This window comes from Gobio gobio, assembly GCF_949357685.1.
Source record: "Gobio gobio genome assembly, chromosome: 1".
Classification (NCBI taxonomy): domain Eukaryota; kingdom Metazoa; phylum Chordata; class Actinopteri; order Cypriniformes; family Gobionidae; genus Gobio; species Gobio gobio.
In genome coordinates, this window is record NC_137097.1 from 30237857 (window position 1) to 30254656 (window position 16800).

General features: G+C 39.3%; 1 protein-coding gene across 2 annotated transcripts in view; it reads right to left on the minus strand.

The window, feature by feature from the left end:
• Positions 1-16800, minus strand: part of cyth3b (cytohesin 3b) — a 56513-nt gene that overhangs the window by 25149 nt on the left and 14564 nt on the right. The window lies entirely within an intron of this gene.

The following is a 16800-nucleotide window of genomic DNA, read 5'->3' on the forward strand; positions in this document are numbered from 1 at the left end:
CGAAGCAGCTTCACTGTAAAATAATTAATGTTTATTATAAAATATGAGACAAATTCAAATTCTGCTGTAAAGCAGCTCATTTTTCAGCTGAAGTCAGTTCAGTATTGAATCAGTTCAGTTCAATAACTGTAAAGTTCACCAATTATGAAATTAATTCAATTCAGCTATAAAGCATTTCACTTTACTAGAAAAAACACATACGTTTTTATGAGAATTAATGCGCATCTTGGTGTTTCCATTCTGCGTTTATATGGAATCTCCCAAAGTGTACATAAAAATAGGTGGATGGAAACATAGCTGTAGACATACTGACAGTTCACAATCTGAGAACACCCATATTCCCATATGTTTGATGTCTTGAACCTCACAAACTTTGTAAAAACCCATCGACAAGTTTACAAGCAGCCTGGAGCTTGTAAACTGACTTTACCAGCGTTCAAAATCACATACTGTCCCGTAGTTCAAGCTTATGTTCTATATAGTGTGAATGCGTTTATTTATCCAGATGGACTACATTGTTGGCATTGTCATGTCACTAAGGCGTCATTTGCCTGAATTCCCTGCTATTCACGACTCCACGCATGGCCTTATGGGAGAGAATAATCTCAGCGGTCATCCGAGGAACCTACTGATTGAATTCTGTGAATTCAGGCATACTAATTATTTCACATACTGATTTTCACCTTCTATATAGTCAGGGTTCCCACACCTTATATTTGACCAACTGAACATATTTCTGACCAAAGAGTCCTTAAACACTGACTTACTATGCATACTCATTGACTCCTTATGTTACGTCAACCACACATTCGTCTATATTTGACCAACTTAACATATTTTTGACCAAAGAGTCCACAAGTGTTTTTTTTTTGTTTGTTTAACTATATAATCTCATAGATTTCTTCTGATATTAAATCAGCCAGACATTAGTCCATATTTGACCACTGAACATATTTCTGGCCCAAGAGTCCTCAGTCATGAACTTTCTAGGAACTTTCTTACTTTTTAGGTGTCAGTGCATATTTCTACTAAATGTTTTTGTCAACTAAGCATAGCGACGGCCTCAAAGGACCTTTCAAAGACTTTCCAGGTTCAATACCTTCAAATTCAAGGACTTAATGTGGGGACACATTTCAAGTGAGAGCAAGGTTACATTGTGTTACCTTGCAAGATTCATGTATCAAACGCAACCATGCAAAAAAAGCATTGTTTCTGCATTTATTTTTGGCCATATGACACAGATCTGATATTCTATTTGTCGTATTTATGTTTTGCATAAAACTGAAGAATATTCGGTACATCCTATACTGTATTCTAAAATGATCTGATATGGATTTTATTGAAAAGAGCTTAGGTTTGTGTAACCAGATGTTTTAAGATATATGCTTTTAAGTTTTTCTTGCCTCGTGGGTTAACAGTATCTTAACAAACAAAGCAATTCAACATTACATTATATAAAATATTTGGGCAACAGATTATCACAAATGTTTTATGTTCATTGAACATAATATACAGTCATTGGGTTCGGTGTAAGCACTGAAAACGTTGAGGTACCATCATAGTAGTTTCGTGCGCACGTGAACATCATGGCAACGTACAACACAAAGTACCTCACGCAGGAAACACTTCACGTAACACGTAAATGCGTGTCACTAACGTAAATCAAGCAAGCTAGTATCCATAGGCCACGAAGTGTTGGTGAAATAACACATTAGCGGACCGGAGGGAATAAAATGGAAATTTTTCCAGAAAACTTCTTGCACAAAATAAATTCCAGCCCTGTACAGTAGGGAAGAAGGCTTGTGTGGATGTGGGTTTGTTTCCAAATGCACTGATAAAGCTGTGCACCCAGACTCCAGGGAATTGCATTGCTATTGTATTGAATCGCTAGCAAATCAGATCAGAGCTTTCTATTTGAGCAACATCTTACCATTCAAGTGTAAATAAAATAAACCACAATAAACAAGTAAACGGGTCTTATGGAGCTGTATGAAAATTTCTGATAAATACAGAGTTAAAAAAAGTATTTTTTGTCAATGATAATGAGGGCAAAATGAAAAAGAAAATGTAAATCATCATGATAATTGAGTTCAATTAAACACTGTGGATGTAACTAAAATATTATCAATGCAGAAGACACATGTAGAAAGAATTGATTCAAATAACAATAATCAAGAACTGAACCGCTGTAGCATATTTAGCAGGTAAAGCAGCTCTCTCGAAAACAAAACGTGTACTAAACTGAGCTGAATAACGGCACTTTTGTCTTCTGTAGAGCTGCTTTACAGCTACATCGAATTTCTCTCACAATCAGTGTTGGGGTAATGCATTACAAGTAACTTGAGTTACATAATCAGATTACTTTTTTCAAGTAACTAGTAAAGTAATGCATTACTTGTTACAACAAATTTTACAAAAATAGTTACTTTTTCAAATAAGTCAAATCAGAATACACTTTTTGGCATACCATAAAAATAATCTGTAGCCTTTCTGAATTAAATCACAATAAGGCTATCCATCTCTTAGTGAAAACCATGTAGCCTACCAAAATGTCAATAACAGTAGAAGTGAAATCTTATTGTAGTTTTGAAATCTGGGTACTGTCTTATGTTTTAAAATCACGGTAAGCTTTCTTTTTAAGACTCGTTTACACTTGTTTTACACGTATTTGGTGCACCCTATTGTTAAGGGGGTCTCAGGTTTTCAGCATTTTTGCTTATATTGAACAAGGAGAGGAGCTCGCACACATAGTAGAAGACTTCTTACAAAAAAATGCTTTATTTAGAGGCCAAATGCAAAGATGTTCCAATCGACTCACATCGTCATCAGTGTCGTATCGTTTTCATTCCAATCCATGTCAAATGAATTAAAACGGCATCGTCTCAACTAAATGGAAAGGACATAATTTCGTCAAAAACAGAAACTGTTCCTCAGGTTGTGTGTGAAGATGGCTGAGATTGATCCAGCAGCCAGAGGAAGTAGGTCACTCCTGTATTTCTGCTCTCTCTCTCTCTCTCTCTCTCTCTCTCTCTCTCTCTGCCAGCTTCCTGGATCCATTGCTTGGGAAGAGAAATCCCATCTGCATCACTCCACTAAGCTGCTTTGAATTTCATCTCCCATTTTCACTTCATACTCAACTGCTAAAACCCTTTTTACACCAAAAAAAAAAAGATTTCCTATATCTTTCTGATGGCCAGGGACGTCTATTTCTGACTGCGACTTCGGCCAAATTGGAAAACAAGGGTTCAAGGAAACAATGAATGTTTTCCATAAAGACAAAAATGATGACACTAACCATGTCCTGGCTGCACACAATGCTTTCTGGGCTCTCTTTGACACAGAGCATAAAGGGGCTTTTATCGAGCGATCCCCCACAGGCAAACCTACGTCTACAGCACAGAAATCCTGCATCATCTGAGAGGATTCCCATGGAGGAATAAAAGGGGCAAATGTCTTGGATTGTTGGGCTATTGGGCTCTGTGACAAACGCGCACTATGTGTTAGCGAGTGCACACGCAGGAAGTCATTTGATATCATCACTGTGGCTCTAATGCATTAAACATGACCTATAACCTAACAAGGCAGGGGGGGAAAATTAAGTTTTCATTGGGACTTTGGCGTGTGAAGTGTGTGAGCTTAAATTCCATCATATAGGTCAGTTCAACCAGACATAACTCAGCAAGAGAACCGCTAAGACCTGCAATGAAACTTGACCCGCTACAGAACACTGTAACCAGACACCCTAACAACCACCTAGCATTACCCTAGCAACTATAGAGTGGGTTCCGAAAGTAAAAACTAATTTGTGCATCTGATGTCAGCGTGTGGTCAATTCAGGGGATAACTTTGACAAGATTGAATGAACAGACGCATATCGTTGCCACTATACTGTTATTATTATTATTATTATTATGGCATTACTACCTGCAGCACCAACTATACTCGAGGCTAGTTCAAATCCGCCAAATGAATGTCCTCGTTGTGCAAACATTTTTTAAATCATTCAGGAACTTCCTGTAAATGGTCTGAAAGTCCAAACCATACAGAAAATGCTTTCACACTAGAAACGAACCAAACCTTTGTTCAGTTTTGATCTGTACCGAGACCATCTCGGACCAAATTTCATCAGTTTGGTCCGGACCGTGGTACGGGGGAGGTTTCACACCTCTAATTTGATTCGGATCAAACTGAAAAGTCAGAAAATCCAGACCAAACAAGGTAGGTGTGAAAAGGCCCTAAGAATTCCCAGCGGTTTTCGACCAAAATAAAAGCTTGATGGTTTCATGTTTGAAAATGAAGAAACTGACATATATTGTCAAATCAGCTGCTATTTAATCGCCTTTATAGTGTGACTATAATTCATGGAGATTTTATAAACATTAACATAATGGATTTCTGTAAAGCTGCTTTGAAATTATGTGCATTGTGCAATACAAATAAATCTGACTGGTATTGAGTATTGTGATTTTAGTTGCATTGTAAAATAACTACTGTAAAATAGTATTAATATAATAGTAACATCTCTTATTTTGTTTAGTATTGTTTATCTAATATTGATAATAATCAGAATAATTGTATGATATTAATCATATAATTGATATATAACCGCAATATGATTTTTTGTCAGCTCAACAAACAAGCACAACAAACCTATACTTTTTTAAAAATAAATAATAATACATTTCTTGTTTTAAATCACAATCCCAAACAATTGCAATGGTTAACACCACTTACATGTTCTACACTTTTCTTTGATTTTCACTAGATTGTAAAATGTGAGCTGGTCTCTACAAACAGCACAGCGACTGCAGTGGATATAAGGCATGCATTTCCACATACGTATTCCCTGTCTTTCTTGAGCAACACCACTAACAAGGGATCAAAAGGTGAAACAATTCAGCAGCCCACAGATTAATCTAAACCTCGCTCAAGAATTCCCATCGCTTCCAGACTCAGTCTTGTGACTGCTAATGCTGCTTAAAACCTGCTGTGTTCTCCTGAAATCCAAGCACGAATGCATTTTCTAGATTTTGTCCTCGATGCGTTAGACACGTACAATCAAAATGTACAGCTTTTAGGGTAAACAACCAACAAATGGGTTACTTACAGTTGTCTCTACTGGGATAAGAAAAAGAATTTGGCCATCTAACAAAAGCCTTAAAAGAGAAATGTTGAGATCAGAGGTTCTACGGGCCGTTGTGGAGACTGGGATCTAATGAAGAAAAGTCTTGGATAGACATCCTGATATTGTCCAGGACTGCCTCGGGACAATGGAGAGGATGTCTCTGCCCGTCTGCCGTGCCGATTAGACAAATTACAGCACGTAACAACAGCAACCACAAATACACAGAGCTGCCTTATCATGGTGTAACCCACTTACAGCACACATTTCCACACTATGGCCCTACCTAAAAAGAAAGAGTCATGCGTCCATGAGTCATGAGACCAGTCTCACGGTATCTACATAGCATGACATTTTCACAGTATTTGCAGTACGTACCATCACTCTCGGCCCATGTGTGTTGTTCTTTACGTAGCATGGTAGACGTTCCACAAAGCGGACCACATTGGAAAAGTGTCAGGAGAATGATTTCCCCAAGGAAAACCAATGTAGGTGCGAGGAGTCAAATAGACTGTTTATTCCACATGCGCTGCTCACGAAACCCACATAGTTTGCATACTTACACCGTCCAACTGTTCAGGTAAAACCAGTTTAACCACCTCTGCCGTGAAATTACATCAGCCTCGAGTGAATTCTGTTATCATGAGTGATCAGGCCTGTGTTTGGTCTGATGGTGAAACTCACCATATATTCAACAAGCTCACGTTTCATCGTGAAGTGTGGAGTTGAGTTTGTGTAAATGTTGTATCAGCCATTAAATGGAGACCGTATACAGTTGCACAGACAGTTACACCATGTCCTAAAAAGACACAATGCGATAAGACTCCAGCGACAAGTAATTTGTCTGTCCACACCAGACACGACTACCAAATCAATCAAAGATCACAGCCAATTAGAAGAGCGTGTGGGCGGAGTCGCTCTGGCTCTGCATGAATTACTCTGATCGGCTCTGTCATCATAGGCATACATGCTAGCAAATGTGTTCGGAGTTGTCTTCACTATAATGCACATGCAAGCCTACATCCCGCAATGGCAAGAAAAATTAATAATAAAATGTTTGTTCATGGTGGATGGTGTGTACACAAACCCTTTACCTAAGTTAAAGTAGAGAAACACTAATAAAATATCACTCCAGTAAAAGAGAGTTTTCTAATGCGATGCAAATAAGATAGACCTTAGAGCTCAGCTTGACATTATTATGAATTATTAGGAGCACACTTGATCTGAGAATATCATATTACTTCCAGATCTTGGCTCATTTGACCAAATCAAGTGTTTATTGTTCACTTGACTCCCTTGCTAACTGCTACATGTTTAATCTTCTGGATCAGTCAAATTCACAAATTAATCATTCTTTGTGAACCAGTTAAGTTGGATATACTTAGAGAAGTTGTAGGTTTGCGTTGTTAATTTATGTGGTTCAAATGATTATAATACCTGTAAGGTTTTGTTCAGTTTATAACCATTTGATGTAGTGACAAGCTTATCTGGTGATGTTCATCACTAAGTTAGCAACACTACAGCAACTGCATAGAAAAACCATTACACCAAACACCTTATGTGTTTTAGTCTAGATTTAAACTGACAGAGCGTGTCTGCTTCCCGAACAATGCTAGGAAGACTGTTCCAGAGTTTAAGTGCTAAATAGTTGATTTTGATATTCTAGGTTTGATCAACTGGCCAGAGTTTTGAGATCGCAATAGACATGATGAAGTATAATGTGTTAAGAGCTCGCTCAAGTACTGGAGAGCCAAACCATTTAGTGCTTTGTAAGTAATAAGCAAGATTTTAAAATGTATGCAATGTTTAATAGGAAGCCAGTGCAGTGTTGACAGAACTGGGCTAATATGGTCATACTTCCTGGTTCTAGTAAGAACTCGAGCTGTTGCGTTTTGGACCAGCTGGCGTTTATTTATTAAGCGAGCAGGGCAACCACCCAGTAGAGCATTACAATAATGTAGCCTTGAGGTCATGAACGCATGAACTAACTGTTGGGCTAATATCAAGATAGAAAAAAATGCCTTTTAATTCTAAATTATGACATTTTGCGATGTAAAAATCATACTAATAATATAAGTACACCTCAGCATATGTCGTAGTTTAAATATATTTTTAAGATGGAAGAATGCAGTTTTACAAATGCTATAAACGTGTCTTGTGTCAAATGAAAGATTGGTATAAAAGAGCACACATAGGTTCCTAACTGACGACGAGGACTTGACAGAGCAGACGACGACAGAGCAGCCATCAAGTGTTAATTGTGATAATTTGAGCTTATTGCCTTATTTACTCGTGACACAGCTGGATATCATCCATATAACTTGACATAATGAGATTGTTTCCTCTCAATTGGGAGTGGCAGTTGAGTCTATTTAGGTGAGCTGGTTTCAATGATGACTCACAATCTTTATTTATAGCCAAAAAAGCAGGACAAGTTGAGTTTGTTTCCAAATCTGCACCATGAACTTACAAGACTCCCCGGAATCGACTAAAAACGCTGTATTATTCATGCCAAGCCAGTAGACGACAATGTCGCTTTGTAAAGCAACACTACGTGCCTATAGACTGAACACGTAATGACAACAGTTTTCACAAATTCATGTTTTTGTAGTTTACACAGAGACGATAACAGTATCATTTTCAAAAAGTCTGCATTTTCAGGACCCCAAAATGCTGTTGACGTGTAAATGAATGGCCCAAATGCATAAAAAGTTTTCAGTTTTTAATTGAAAATGGCGTTGTGTAAACTGCTCCTCAGTCTCCCTGAGGTTAGTGTCTTGATCAAAAGGATAATGTTTCTTGCCCACGGGCCATTCCCTTATTGGGCTCAAACCAGGAATCAACCGTTTACAAGCCCAAAAGCCTTAACCACTAAATCTGCTAAACCTGATGAAAAGATCTGGAGTGTTGTTCATTCTGCTGATGACACTCAAGCCTCTGTTATTGCCATATGTGAGTCTGCACAGATCATTAGTCTGGGAAAGTCATCTGACACAAAGAAAACATGTTATTGTGTTTTGTTCAGAAGAAAACGTTTCAGATTTATTTTAAGATGGAGGATATAGATCTGTGACAGCTGCATTAACAAAATACAAAGTACTTTGATATGTTTAAGTTTAATTCTAACCTAAATCTTTACATTTTCTGGAAACATTTTACATTCATTGAAAAAACTTTATTCAGAGTAAGTCCATTGAATATTTTGCCTGCTTATTCATCCACAAGGCAACAATTTTAAGTCTGATCACTTGAAAAAAAGCAATAGCAAAATGTTAGACGGCACTACAAGAAATGTTAGATCCTTCTATAACAAGGCAAGGGATAATATGCACAAATTGTGTGGGACGGCTGAGGTCTAAAGGCTTGTTCACACTGGGATGATTATCGTGCATGTTTATTGCTGAGGTTTAATGCCTTGGGACTAAACAAAGGGCGCCAATGTGAGTGAACACACCAACGCGCCATTTAAAAAAACGCCTTGGGTTAGTTTTTTTGTTTTACATGCCGCGTTAAAAACTGGCCTGACCAATGAGATTGATGCATTTGTTCACCTGCCTGGAGCTGCTGAAGTTACAGTAAAACATGACTTGGTGGCGCTCAAGCACAATACGATCATACCGAGCACACATTGATACCTAAGAGGAAGACGACGAAGAAGAAGATACAGTGAGGCAAGATGAATGTAGAGCTGCTGGTGTCTTTGGTGACTGAACACAAAGAGCTTTATGTCAAAACCCACAGCGACTATAACAATCTCCATAAGAGGGAGTTGCTATGGAGAGGAATTGCAGATCAAATAGGATTCGATGGTGAGTTTTCATCGAATCCTATTTGATCTGCAATCAAATCAAAAGTGCCATCTACTGTCAGGGAGTGAATGTGCACGTTCACTCAGTGCATCGGCAGAGAAAATTGCTTGGGTATGAACAAAAAGATGTGTCAAAAAATATCTCGAAAAACTCTGGCGATAAGCGCACGCGATAAACGTCCCGGTGTGCACGAGGCTTAATATTTAGAGTTTGTTCAAATCACCAACCCTAACTACTAGCAATCGTGATAGCAAATGCTTAACTTAGCAAACACAACTAACTACTATCTTGCCATTGACTTGATTTTACAATCCGCATCTATTTTGCATTGTGGTTGTTTCACAGTTGAAATAGCAACAATCCTCAGTGCATATCCACCTTAGAGGTGCTTCACATATTTAAGAATGCAACCAAAACAAAAAGCACAAAGTTGATTTAATTCACCCACGTGACGTAACTCAATAAAAGCTCACTCCAGAAGAAACCTCGCACACTCACAATGCCTTATTCATAGCTTGCGTTTCACGCTGAGTCCATTTCCAAAATGATTTTAAAGAGAAAGCTTCCTTTTCCTTTAGCAGATGAGAAAATATCTTGACGCCCCTATATTTAGCTCATCCTGTGTCATGCTCCCGTTCACAAATTAGATTAGTATTTTTGGCAAAGGCTCTGTGCTGTTTCTCATGTAATTAGTGGTTTGCCTGCATCTGATTTCTTGTGCTGGTTTAGCTCTCATCTGGGTTAATAATGTGACTAAAGTTTAAGCTCAGGTACAGCTGCATTAAACCATCGGCACTGACTCCACGTCAGCATCCTCCACAGATGCTTTACTGTAAAACTGGTGGAAGTTACATTGCATCAAGTAATGTGATTATTTTCAATGAAATACAAATTAATTAAAATTGGCCTTTCCACTGACACATCTTCTGATGCATACCAAACACAAAGAGCCGGCTGGAGGGTGTACATGGTCTGCAACAATGCTTAGGTAGGTGGTACGTGTCAAAGTAACATCCACATGGATGGCAGGACCCAAGGTTTCCCAGCAGAACATTGCCCAAAGCATCACACTGCCTCTGCCGGCTTGCCTTCTTCCCATAGTGCATCCTGGTCACGTGGGCCATCCACGTGATGTAAAAGAAAACATGATTCATCAGACACACCAGGCCGCCTTCTTCCATTGCTCCGTGGTCCAGTTCTGATGCTCACGTGCCCACTGTTGGCTCTTTCGGCGGTGGACAGGGGTCAGCATGGGCACCCTGACTGGTCTGCGGCTATGCCGCCCCATACACCACAAACTGTGATGCACTGTGTATTCTGACACCTTTCTATCAGAACCAGCATTAACTTCTTGAGCAATTTGAGCTACAGTAGCTCGTCTGTTTGATCGGTCCACACGGCCCACGTGCATCATTGAGCCTTGGCCCTGTCGCCGGTTCACCACTCTTCCTTCCTTGGAGCACTTTTGACAGAGACTGACACTGCAGACCGGGAACAGCACACAAGAGCTGCAGTTTTGGAGATGCTCTGACCCAGTCGTCTAGCCATCACAATTTGGCCCTTGTCAAACTTGCTCAAATCCTTACCCTTGCCCATTTTTCCTGCTTCTAATACATCAACTTTGAGGACAAAATGTTCACTTGCTGCCTAATATATGCCTGATACAAAAGCATGTGCTTGCTGATTTTTGGGATCAAAATCATGTAAACAAAGTACCAGACTGCAGATATGAAAGTCAGTTAGTGGCAAGATACTGAAATATCTATCAGTTTATTCCATATTGTTTTAAACTTTGTATCTGACTGCAGATTTAGTCCACTTACAGACTAGAGTTTATTTTACATCAGAGAGTATCCCCTGAATGCTGTGAAGGGTGATATGTTGCAATGAGGATGTGACGAAAAGCACAAAGGTTTTTGTTTTTTTCTAGAGTGCACTCTTTCCAAGACATCCGTCTTTCAGACATCTAATTCATTGTGTCTCTTCCTGTCCTAGTAGGCTCTTCTTGGTCAGAATAACCTGCAATGAGGACCAGACTTTAAGCCGATAGTCAGACGTCTGGCTACACAAGACTACAGTCGGGGGAACCTCAGCTCTACCTGTCTGGACACCACCTAACCCTGTTGCGGCTAAAATTTTAATCTGTTTAATAGAGTGGCTCTGAATGATGATAACCTTTCTGCGTGACAGGATCATCTGGATTTCATCACTCATCTCTTTCTAGTAATGGAATGAATCCAATCAAAAATAAAATCCCCTTGTCAATCCAAGGTGCATCTCTCCATTAGCATGGGGCATCAGTGCATCCCATAAGATGGGACAGTGAGAGCTCCTTTCTGAAATCCCCAAGGCCTGCAATGACTCAGGCAGGAAATGAGTTTAGAGCTTGTCTGATAGAGAGCCATGAATGAGACAAACTGGGCTGCCGGACACCTAACAGGCCTGTTTATATTGGCCCCGTCTGTCCAGACACCACATCTGGATCTGAGGAAGGGGGAATTACTGCACATGCTCTGTTGGTTGAGAAGGGGACGCAAAGACAGAATCACTCTGTCGCTCTATTATGGCTGAAACGTGGGCGGCGTCCGGTCCTGGCAGCTCTTTATTGCTTAGACATTCTTCAGTCGCTCTGACACTAGTGTTTTATTCATTCCTTGTGAACTGAATTCCTTCATCCTGAATTTCCTTGGGACTTTGGGGTTTGATTATAAACTATGGAGGGGCCATTGTTAGTTTAAATCCAGCTGTGGAGATGTAGAGGAAGAGAGCTGGCCCAATGATGAAGTGTTTAAATGAAGATAATCTGAGACACATTTCAATAATCTGTGAGATGCTCTGGGACAACAGCTGCTGTGTGGGTCGCAATGACTCCTCTAATTAACATTTCATTTTTTATTTAATCATATCATTACTTTACTTCGATTCATTCGATTGAATATCGGAATATCAGACAACTTTTGTGCCCCCATTAATCAGCATTACATTATAATAGGTTATAGAATAAAATAAAATGCTCCCTAAATAGTTTAAATCGATACCTTGATTCAACTTTTCAATATTTATTCATTTGTTTTCTATATTTTCTAAGAATTTGCAGAGATTGTCTTTATTTTCCTCTTACACTGTGACTCTTACACCTCTTCACATCAAGCTCCAACGTAGTTGTTTCCTTTAGTTGGGTAGTTTGACAACTTTTAAACATTAGTTTTTCTCTGGCTGCTGTAACTGTGTTTGTTATGGCAAGAACAGCAAGAGAAACTGTGATCAGATGATTTTGCCTACATAAAGATAAAATTATCACATAGTGATCTGTAACTGATGTCATCCGGTATCTAATCTTTTGATACGCGACCATTTTGTATTATTAATTACATAGAGCCTGTAATTCTACATTGTCCACTAAATATTTTGAAGTCCTACAGACTCACGCAGACATCAATACTCAGCATATGAATCTCAACAATTCTGACATGCTTAAAGGTCCCATGGCATGAAATTTTCATTTTATGAGGTTTTTCAACATTAATATGAGTTCCCCTAGCCTGAATATTGTCCCCAAGTGGCTATAAATTTTGTTGGGTGTAAACCCGAGTTCTGGCTGTCTTTCTCTGCCTTTGAGAAAATGACAGCTCAGACGAGCTGATCTGGAATTTTCATGTTATGACGTCATAACAGAAACAGTTACCTCCCTTTCCTCCGCCCAGAGAATCTGGCACGCCCATGCAAGCGCTATATTTGTCCTCAAGAGATCATGGCTTGTGAACGAGTGAATGCTGGCAGTTTCTCAGTGTTTGGATGTGCAAATGAAAACAGAAGTCTTTTTTCAGTTCCTTCTGATCTGTGATCAGGGATTTCTTATGTGTAGCTAATTATTTATTATTCGTGCACACGCTGCGGCTTCTCTCTCTCCCGACAGAATGGTGTTTTTGTGTTTTCTATCTTGTGAGTCAGTGTTTTTGTACGTCCTCGTCGCGTTTATCTGTTCTAAAATGTGCATACAGTCGTTTCTGCTCAACATCAGCAGAGTAACATCTTTAGAGATAAACCTCACGCACGCCGAAGCACGGGCTGCACTGACCGGTCGGCCTTCAACATCCCCGACCCCCAGTCCTGCATCTGGCCCACAGCGGAGGCACCAAACGCGGCACGAGATTAAACAGAAGGGGGTAAGCGTGAGCATATCCAGGCTAGCCAGCCTAGCCCACAATAAACTGGATTACATTCGATTACTGCTGTTGTGTCTTTGTTTGCGCTGTGTACTCAATGCGCGTCACTGACGCTTTTCATATGATAGAAACATATCTAAAAATAATGCAATAATCAACACTTACTCGTAACTCGTTCATCTCGACAGCTGTAATTGTACTTTGCATGAGTTACAAAGTTGGTAATAAGGATGAAGACGGACTCTGTGTGACTGGGACTCGTGTTTATTCAAAACTCTCAGATACAAACAAAATAAACTCACGCTGACAGCGCTCTCATAACTCAGTAGTTACTATAAATAACTTTGTTAGCAATCGCTCCGTCTCTGGTACATTAGTAATGTCAGGTTCGCGAACGAATCATTCTTTTGAACTGGTTCTTTTTAGTGACCCCAATCAGTTCACCAAATCGGACTGAATCGTTCTAAACGGTTCACGTCTCCAGTCAGCGCTGATCCATAATTTACTAAAGTTACTAACTTTCTGACATGAGTGATAGTCCCTCCGACTAGAAATAGACTAATAACCTGAAGTATATTCTTGTAACTACAACAGTTCACTGAACTGAGACTGACAGAACTGATGAGAAGTGAACTCAGGTCCATCCGTCTCTCTGGCAGCAGGCTCTGCTCGTGCCTGCTCGTGCCTCGTAGACCTCGTTAAACCACGCCCCCTCCGCTCATTTCAAATGCAAAGATGTCAGCCAATCACAACAGTGGCCGTTTTTACTAAAGTCTCACAGCAGACACGCCTTCAGGGCATTCAGCCACAGGGCAAACATCAGTATTGAAAAAATGCCTTTTATTTCTAAATTATGATATTTTATGATGTAAAAATCATACTAACAATATAAGTACACCTCAAGAAACATTATAAAATAATAGAAAAATGCCATGCCATGGGACCTTTAATGCCACAATGCATTCTGGGAGCCATAGATGAGTTTTGTATGATGCACCCAGAATGCGTTGCGGCATGATGCATGTCACCATTTTTGAGATTCGCAAGCTGATTCTTTAATGTCTGCTTGTATCTTTAAAACTTTTGGGTGCACAATCCCTCAGATTAGGACTATCACAGGACTATTACAATATATAACGTGAAATTAATAACATGATATCTAAACAAAGAACAGACTCTGAATATGATCAGGGAATCAAACACTAATGTTTTTAACATTAGTGTTTGATTCCCTGATCATATTCAGAGTTGTTATTAATTTCACGTTATATATTGTAATAGTCCTGTGATAGTCCTAATCTGAGGGATTGTGCACCCAAAAGTTTTAAAGATACATGAAAAAAAAACTTTAAAATGGTGAAATGCATGCCAGTACACTTATTACCAGCTTCACTTATTACTAACCAGATTGACTTTATTTCTTTATATATTATTCGTCTACAGAAGTTCTTATTGAGATTTAACAGAGGTCAAACTGCACAACTAAAGCAAACACTGATTCCACCATTTTCACCCAAACATCAACATCTAAACCTCTGTTAAATCTCAATAAGAACTTCTGTAGACGAATAATAAATAAAGAAATAAAGTCAATCTGGTTAGTAATAAGTGAAGCTGGTAATAAGTGTACTGCCATGCATTTCACCTTTTTAAAGATTTTTTTTAATTACTCTGTGCTTGTGGTGGGAAAATATATCAATAATATAAATCAAATTAGAGAAATGGCACAGTTTTCTCACAGTGACCTATAAGATCATATACTTGTGTTCATGAGCATAAATCCTCATTTCATAAAAACACCTCAGCAGAAACGTGAAATAATTTGGCTATTTAGAAGAAGTTGTGAAATAAACACTATTTGTCTATGAAGAAACATAGGAATCTTAGTTTGAAATTTGTTTCACTTGCTGCTTCAAACGTCAACAAAAATGTGTTCTCTGAAGTCCAATGACGAGTTAAGCAGATTTAAGTCATCATATAAATTCATACAAACGAAGTGTTTTTGTTATTAGCTCTGGAATAAACAGTTCACATATCAAACCTAGCAATTAGTGATTTCCACCCACAGCAGATTGTTGATAGTAATGAAGTGTTGAATGAGGTGTTGGCAGTGACATAACACAGGTGAAGCCCTCAATTGCGGCTGTGCACTGATTCATGCTTAAAGAGCCTCTTACTCACACTAGAGCAGCTGTCAGGAATATGAGCAGTGACCCATTTAACCAGCTACACTTTACAAATGATGTCAAACCTGTGTTTGCCACGTGTCCACAGGCAATTATGCACAGAGATGCTAGTTTGGGCTTGCTGTTGAACTCTAGATCAGACATTTCCTAACCAGACACATTCCAGCGTCAGGTACTGTGTCTGGACTCAATATGACATTTTTGTCAAATGTGCCAATACGCACAGCTAATCAGAACATATTTGACATTTCGGTGTCTTTGGAAACTACAATACGCACATCCCCAGTCCCATGCTGTAGAAATAGAAATCAAATGACAGAAACGCACCTTTAAAGGGTTAGTTCACCCAAAAATGAAAATTCTGTCTTTAATTACTCACCCTCATGTCGTTCGACACCCGTAAGACCTCCGTTCATATTCGGAACACAAATGAAGATATTTTTGTTGAAAGCTGATGGCTGAGAAAGGCCTCAGATAGGCCTCCATTGGCATTCAGTACATTTACACTCCCAAGACGCATAAAAGGCACTTAAAACATCGTTACAAAGTCCATCTCACCACAGTGACTCTACAATAATTTTACGATGCGACGACAATAGATTTTGTGCGCAAAAAAAAAATCAAAATAACACCTTTATCCAACTTGTTCTTGTCTTCCGTGTGTGCCTCCACGACGCATGCGCGAGAATATGGCGTAGCGCCAGCGTTCGGGAATCCATGAAATGCACACTTTAACACTTTTGAGAACTACGCCGAGACCTAAAGCACGATCAATGTAGAATTCAACAGCTTAGATACGCGCGTCTTCCTCTGCTTGTAAACAAATCGCTTCTGGGTCATGTGTCCGAACGCCGGCGCTACGTCATATTCTCGCGCATGCGTCGTGGAGGCACACACGGAAGACAAGAACAAGTTGCATAAAGGTGTTATTTAGATTTTTTTTGCGCACAAAAACTATTGTCGACGCATCGTAAGATTATTGTAGAGCCACTGTGGTGAGATGGACTTTGTAACAACGTTTTAAGTGCCTTTTATGGGTCTTGGGAGTGTAAATGTACTGAATGCCAATGGAGGCCTATCTGAAGCCTTTGTAAGCCATCAGCTTTCAACTAAAATATCTTCATTTGTGTTCCGAATATGTCGAACGACATGAGGGTAAGTAATTAATGACAGAATTTTCATTTTTGGGTGAACTAACCCTTTAAATGACTGACTCATATAACAGTAACCAGTTACAGCAATCGCAAAGTTAAAGTCAAAATCGACGACGATTCTTATTGTTTTATGGAATATTGCGGTGTTTATTATAAATGATTTATTAGATGCATGCCGGTCTGTTATTGCATGGACATCGACTTGACATTTTCAAGCCCCTAAACATGACGCGGAACAAAACAAACTGTGATTGGTTGCTTTACATGTCAGTCAAATGTCTCTTGGGCGGTCCTCGACCAATGAAAGCTGCAATAGAGTCCAGACCTTCTGCCGTTAGTCTGAAGATCTGGCTACGCGAGACT